Genomic DNA, 8,574 nt, shown 5'->3' with positions numbered 1-8,574 from the left:
TTGTATTATGTATGTGGCGTCTATGTGTCTGACCTACAGCATAATCAACTTGAACATTGTGTTCGAACATATCGTTCGACCATATGAGTAATTGAAACAAAAAATGTAAATAAGTAGCTTAAATAAAGTAACACTGGCTTCTTCAAGTTTAAGCTTGATAACATTCACATTCAGCTTGTGTCCAAGCTTAAATATCTCGGTGTTGTTCTATCCTCTAGGCACATTTCATACCTCATGTTGACTACGCCATCCGCAATGCGCGGTTTAGGTACACTCAACTTAACAATGCCCTTCGCAGGCACAATCAACTTAACTGTAAAATTAAGCTGCTCTGTTACAAGCAGCACATTCGCCCCTTACTAACGTACGCTTTCCCTATTTGGTCTGCAATCCCCTCTGCCCAGATGGAAAAAATTCGTCTTTTCGAGCGCAAGCTCATTCGTGATTGCTTCAACTACAAACGCAAGCCTGACGGCCAGCACTTTTCCATTTCCGTCCTTTTTAACTCTGCCAAAATCACTCGCACTGATGAGTACCTTCTCTCACTCGCCCGTAGGTATCTCATCAGGCTCCACAACCTCCCTCCAGATATCCTTACTCCAAATAATCTACCTCTTGACCTTCTTCTGGCCTTACGCCATAAACCCCCCCAATTCATCTCTCATTTTCTTGATGAGTGGGACTCAGATCCCTCCGTCATACCATTATATAACCGTGGCTCCCTGGTCAAAGAGTCTACCTTTAGCACAGTCTCGCTTTTGTCATAACTCCACCCCCTTCACTATTACCAATTTTCCTTATTTTAGGCTCAAGATTTCTGACTTAGATGAACCTAGCTTGCTAGGTGTTAGGTCTCTTCACTCTCTTCTCTCTCCTTCGTCTACTGGAATGAAGTTTCCTCATTGTCGTGGAAATCTTGTCCTTTCATTTCTTATACGACAGAAACCTTAACACGTGGTAACTATATTTGGTAAGCTTGCAAAACAATCGTTATAATGGATATCGAAAGGGATATATACTATAACATTTTTTTAACATAACAAGCAAAATGAAATCTAATCAGCAAGTGCCGATCCAACCGCAGCAAGATGCAGAAATCTCAAGAGTTGCAGTTAAAATTCCAACCTTCTGGCGAGCAGAATAAATTTAAATAAATTGAGTCGCAATTTATTATTGCAGGGTTAACTCAAGACTCAACGAAATTCCACACCATTTTAGCAGCCATAGAAAGCAACATTTAAGCGAAAATTCACGACATTATTATCAATACACCAACTACAGACATGTACAACATATTGAAGAACATATTATATTAATACGGAACGGTTTCTGATGAATTAATAAAACAGATGTGGATGTAACGCTTGCCGATAATCTGCAAAAATTGGCAGTAATGGATGTTAAACTTGTGACGGAACTGAAGTAGGTGAAATAAACAGTGTTATAAGCTCGCAAACGCCAAATATTCAAACTTTGGGGAAAAAACAAACGAACTAACACTGCAAGTATCAGCTTTAGCAAGATCAAGATCTCAATCACGGTCAAGGAAATCCAACAAGCATTTTCGATCACCAAGCAAAAGCAAACCACTTTGTTGGTACCATTTTAAATTTGGTGAAAGTGCAAAAAAAAGTGTACAACCATGCACCTTTGCGAACAATAAACAATCAAAAATTGCCCAGAAATTGGTCGCCTGTTTATTTGTGATAAAAAAACAAAAATCAGGTTTCTTATCGACTCCGGAGCAGATGTATCAGTTTACCCGGTTTCAAAAGCTGAAAAATTAAATACATATGATGGCTTAACTTTGTATGCAGCAACTCAACCACTAATTAGAACATATGTTAAGAAGAAATTTATAATTAATTTTGGTTTTAAAAGACAACTAGCATGGAAATTTATTGTAGCCGAGGTTACAAAACCCATTATTGGTTCTGATTTTATCTCACATTTTGGTCTCTTAATTGACGTTAAAAACAACAAATTGATTGATCCTGTAACTAAATCAGAATAGACTAAGTGTTCAAAACAATATTTCTGTTACTTCAATTTCTTCAACAGAAGTAAAATCAGTTGTTCAAGAATATGTGAATTTAACTAAATTAAATTTTCATACGAAAATTAAACACAATAATGAAATAATAATACTGGGGATTTGTCGTCCATCCAACAGCAATTGGTGCAGTCCCATTCATATAGCCAACAAATCAAATGGCTAATGGAGAGTCTATGAAGATTATTGCAATCTTAAAGCTAGAACCATCCAAGACAGGTATATTGAACCACACATTCATGATGTCGGATCTTTTTTTGAAGGAAAGAAAATATTCAGCAAACTGGGCATTGTTAAAGCGTATCATCACATTCCAGTAGCTGAAGAAGACATTAAAAAAACTACGGTCACTACGCCATTTGAAAATTTTGAATTTACAAAAATGGCATTCGGTTTATGCAATGCAGCACCTACCTTCCAAAGATTTATGGATCAAGTAATACAATGTTTAGATTTTGCATATGTCTACATCGACGATATTCTTTTTGCATCAAGTGACTTGACAGAATATACTTAACATCTAAAAAAACAATTGCAGCGTGTACGTATATTTGGTTTAACCATAAAATTAGAAAAATATGTATTTAGTATACCTGAAGTAGAATTTTTGGTATATTTAGTCTCTTCTATAGGTTTACAGCCACTACCTGCAAGAGCCAAGGCTATGTTGGAATATCAATTACCAAAACCGGTATAACAGTTCAAAAAATTTTTGGGTATGTTAAATTTTTATAGGAGATTCATCCCAAATGCAGCAGCATCACAAGCAGCATTACATAGCATAGCTATTTACGCAGCAATTAAACACCTTCTGTATTTTTTAGAAGATCGACAGTTCACAATTTTTACTGACCACAAACTTTTAATTTTTGGCGTCACCCAGACAGTTAAGACATCTGGATTTTATTTCGCAGTATACCATTAATATTTAGTATATACAAGGCAAAAATAATATTATAACAGATACACTATCAAGAGTGACAACTATATTATTGCCAACACCGATCAATTATAAACAACTAAATGCAGAACAACAAACTGACGAAGAATTGTAATGTTTTAGAAAATCTTCAGATGTAGGTCTAATATTAAAAGCAATTACCGGATATTGATTGTGTGTATATTGTGATAGCTCAACGTTATAAATAAGGCCATACATCACTTCTTCATTTAGGAGAAAAATTTTGGACGCAATTCACTCACTAGCGCATCCTGGTGTGAACGCTACAATCAATTTAATAAAGCAACGATATATATGGCAGTCATTAAAAAAAGATGTGGCAGATTGGACAACACAATGCATGGCATGTCAAAAGTCAAAAATTATCCAACTTACTAAAACAGCAGTCAGCAATTTTCAGCTTCCAACGCAACGCTTTAGCAATGTACAAAAAGATATCGTGGGTCTGTTACCAGAGTCTCAAGGGTACAGATATGTTTTCACTTGCATTGACAGATTTACAAATGGCCAGAAGCATTGCCCATAGAAGACATAACAGCAGAATCAGTTGCCTAAGCCTTTATGCAGACATGGATGGATTTTACGATTTGGAGCACCAAAACAAATAGTTCAAACCAAGCTAAGCAATTTGAATCGCAACTTTTCCGAGAATTAACCAAACGCGTGAGTATTAAAGTGATTCATACGACTTCGTATCATCCACAATCCAATGGACTTATTGAAAGATGGCATAGAACATTTAAAACCACTTTAAAATGTCACGAAACAAGTAATTGGGTTGAAGCACTACCATTAGTGTTACTGAGTCTAAGATGCAAAGTACTACAAAATGAGAACGTTTCAATTGCAGAGATGGTTTACGGAACTACACTAAAACTTCCTTGAGATTTATTTGAACCTGATAACCTGATAACTTTCTACAACAGAATGGATGCAGAAATTTAGAAACAACGTGAGCAATTTACAACCAGCTGTTACCACGCACAACTCGAAGCAAACCGAATTCGTCCATCCAAATTGCACAAATGTGCTTTTGTATTCGTTAAATGTGACGCTGTTAAAAAGCCCCTAAAGAACCCCTATAATGGACCATATGAAGTACTAGAAAGAACGTAAAAGATATTTAAAATATTAATCGACGGTAAGGAGATGTTTATATCAACAGACAGACTGAAACCAGCATGAATACTGGCAAAAGAGTTCATTTCGCACTTTAGTTTCACTAGAGGCGGAGTACTGTGGCATCTACATGTCTGACCTACAGCATAATCAACTTGAACATTGCGTTCGAACATATGAATAGTTGAAAAAAAATGTAAATATTGTAAATAAGTAGCTTAAATAAAGTAACACTGGCTTTTGGAGTGTAACTAATTACACATGTATATTATTATTATGAAAAAAGGTGGGTTTGTATTTAATAAAACTTAGAGCAATAAAACGGTTATTCAAAACTGTAGCCAACTATTTAATTATTTATGGGGATCCATCGATCGCGAACGACTGATCGATCAGAAGTTGGATCCTGGTATTGAGTTAACCATGGCTCAATTGAAGAGGCAGCTTGAGAAGCTGGGGCTTGGCACAGGTGGGCTGAAGGAAATGCAGAGTCGCTGCAACTTGTCGGTAAGACAATAGAGGCTCAGAAAAAACTGTTAAGTAGGAGAGTAAAAGGATGGAAGGATGATAGGTTTAGAAGAGCGTATCCTAAGGACCGGGTTGTGGAATCTGCATTGAGTAATGGCTTAGAGAGTAGTGAAAGGGTGAGACAAGACCAGTCAGCGATGGTGAATATCGGCAAATATGAAGGCGATTACTTGGGAAAAAACTAGATGCTAACATAAGATGCTAAGATAAAAAATAAACGAATTGTGGATTATGGAAGCCATGGGAATATCGAAACCAATAGATTTGTGATTGGGAGAATATTCATGGGTCCGAATGAAGTTGGCAATGTACTAATTCTAAATGAAGAGTTTTGGAACGAACGCAACAATATTTTAAAAGTGATGCCAATTTGTTTCAACCAGACTTAATGTTGTTTTTTCACAACTCTGAAAGAAAAAACTATGGAATTTTTTTTTAGCGTAGAATGGAAAACATATACAAAAGGTTTGAAACAAATTATCTTTTTTCGTCCGAACTAAAACTAAAACTTGTAATGTAATTTGTAGGATATGGTGGTAACGCTGGACCAATGATATAAGAATTTGAATTTTACATATAATATTTTATCTTTATGCAAATATACTATATTAAAATTAAGCGCACATATGTTACATATGCAGTGAATACTAACGATTTCAAAAGAACGATGTAAAGGTATCTTAGCGGCAAAATGCTTCTAGTTGCTGAGAAAGTGTCGCGTAACGTATTGCAATCTCAAATGTAATCATTTGATGAAACAAAATATTTTGTTTAAAATTAGGTTATTTCTTCGTAATCGCACTTGAAACGTTGACATTAAATTGCAGCGCATTATTTTTGTGTTGTTTCGGAATTTAAAATTAGATATTTTTTCACAAAACTGTTCTTGTGAAAAGCTATTTTCTTTAATCTAAAATGTTACCTGCTTTGTGTTAGTGTATTGAAAGCATTTTTCTTTACTTAATTTTAGTTTAATTTTTTAATTCTCTATGTTTGGATGAACAAGAATCCTCAGAATAATCGATCTTTCACAAAACAAATATCATCTGTATCCATTCTTCTTTTAAAATAAGCAAGCTAAAACTTACTATCTTCAAAGAATATCTCCAAACAATTTCAGTAAGGAGCTACCATTTAAAGTTTCCTTGTGTAGCGTAGTGTAATAAATGAATTAAAATGTTTTGAACAACTGTTCCCACTACGCTATATGTCGAAAATACTTTCATTTTGATTTAACGTTTGGAATTAGGGCAGACTCAATACTTCACAATTTTTCCAGTTGCACATTTCAAAATTCTTATTTAAGTCTTAGGACTCAAAATCCAATCCAATCTAATTAAATTTAATACGAAAATTTTTTATTAATCAGAAGAACTGAGTGCGTTCTTTTTGGAAAATCAAAAAGTACTGCTCAAAACATTAATTCTATCACTGGAGCAATGTGCGTTAATTGCAAAGAATAGGATCCAGCCGGTAATGGTTGATACCCTTACAACCTGAACAATTTAAGAAGTTGGAATTCCTATTTTAACAGTATCACTTGCAAAGATGCCTCTTGCCTAAATAACAGAACGGCTTCAGCCAAAACTTTAACAGAATTTGTGTTGCTAAGACAATCATAAAACATACCATATGAGCAATTTAATATGTCAGATTACACGCAATGGTGTCAAATTGGAACCAATACAAATAAGTACTTCTTACTAAGGAAATTTGAACAATTCACAAGACATCGGACAAAGTATTAAGAATGTTCAATTGCAAAAAACGTGTTTTCAGAAAAAAACAATTATTACTGAAAGTACTGTGATTCTTATGGTTTAATTAAATAAAGTAAAAATAATTGTCAATATTATATTACCATTTGTACTGTTAGTGATATAATGTAACGAGACGGTGTTGAAGTGATGCAGCAGGCAGCAATTATCAGTGAATCTAAAAAGAACTATATTGGCACTCTTTGCTTAAAAAAAGGGAACATGACGTTAGATAGTAAATGATCGACCATCACGGTTATGCAGATGGCAGATGTTATTTCTCGATTATGCTACGGACAAATTCATATGAAGCGCTAATATGGTGGAAATGAATTGTGAAAACCACTACTGTTAACCAATTAAAAAAGAAAAACTTTACATATGCACAACTGGTTGTTCAAGGACAACCGCGTCAACACAAAATACCTTATTAGACATTATAGCGCTAGAACTCAAAGTAGCATACGTCTCCCTTCACATCTGATGCTATAGACAGAGGTCAACTAGGCAAGAAAAGAGAGTAGCAAAGCACACGTCATAAAATAAAAATATACCAGGATATATTACTTATTTTTTAATAAAAAGATATTTATAATAAAATATTTATATTTAAATTTTTGTTAACAAAGTAATCGAAAAATATCTTTCACTATTATGTCTTCGACACAAATTTCAAAACAATACTTACCTGATGTAACCAATATGCCAGTATATTTTTTTACCCAGTAATTTCCGAAGTTCGGTTTCTGCATGCAACCGGTAATATGGGAATACGCGTAATGTAACTAATCACAGGTTTATAGTTTGGTGGAAGCATGGATTTGGTCACTGTCAACTGATAAAATAGCTGTGTCCGATAACACTTTCATCCGTAGGGGGAAAATCCGCAGTATATAAAAGATAAAGCTTAGGTCATATATGCTCCTATATCGTGAAGTACTGTAATTTCGATTCCATGCCTAATGATGATGATGCTTAAGTTTTATTTGAAACAAAAACTATCGCTCTCTTCCTACTTAAGACCAATCGCCCGTAACGCTTTTCCGCGATGCATATGCGATGCAAATAGTGTAGTCATTCATTACGCTTCTTCGCGACGCTCAGGTAAGTGACCATTTTCAGATGACGAAAGCATCGTCTACAAGTATTACAAGAGCTCATCGTGATTAAATGAATTAATAATTTAATTAGCAGGTGATGTTCACGCTTGCTACGCATGTTTGCACATGTTTTTGAGCAAACATGTTTTTATTGTATTTGTTCAAATATGGGATTTTAAATAAAGAAGAATATGTTTTATTTTCTTTAAAATAAGCGGTGTTTCAAAATAAATGTACATATATTCTTTTCGGTGGGATGGAAAGACAAAACAGAAGTAGTAAAAAATATCAAGCATTATTTTGACGGTAGCAATACAGTGCTGTCAAAATGAATTACATATTTTTAGTATAGCTCTGAAAAATTTCCAAGGTATGGTTTCTATCCATTTTTTTGGAACGTGCTTAAAACAATTAAAATAGGTAATAGTGTTAAATTTAAGAAATGTACGTTGATGTAAGTGTCACAACTTAGTAACCCTTTTATGTAAATAAAAGAATTGCTTGACGAAAATTGATTCATCCTTCAAATATTGGTTGAATGGAGTTTCCTTCTATATATTGTAAGAGTCTCAACTCTTTGAAGTATATTTTTTAAAATGTAAAAAGCTATCTCGACTGCACTGATGTTTATTTATTTAAATTTTGCTGAAGAGGAATTGGGAGAAATTGAAGATGACTTTTTTGTAAACACAGAAATACTCCATGAAATAGGCGATATCGATAGCACGCATGTTATTATGAAATATTTGCAGAAACAATTATAAACACTTCTTATCGTCTATAATAGGGCTGTCCAAAGCATGTGACCCGCGGCTAGTCTTTGTGCGGCCCGCGACATGTTTTTAATCTACTACAATTACACAAATTTTCTTTTGGTGTACTGGTAAAACTGCATTATGTTATTTTTATGGAATACCAAATAAATGAATTTAAATAAATAAATTAATAAAACTAAATTTAACATTATAATTGAATTTTTATTTTTGTTGAAAACAACTATTAACGTATGTATTTCTTTTTGTGGCCCTCCAATCTGTACAGTAATTTGTATTGGCC

Source organism: Teleopsis dalmanni, chromosome 1 (assembly GCF_002237135.1).
Source record: "Teleopsis dalmanni isolate 2A chromosome 1, ASM223713v2, whole genome shotgun sequence".
Classification (NCBI taxonomy): domain Eukaryota; kingdom Metazoa; phylum Arthropoda; class Insecta; order Diptera; family Diopsidae; genus Teleopsis; species Teleopsis dalmanni.
The sequence above is the reverse complement of the archived record's forward strand: the minus strand, read 5'-3'. Positions refer to the sequence as shown.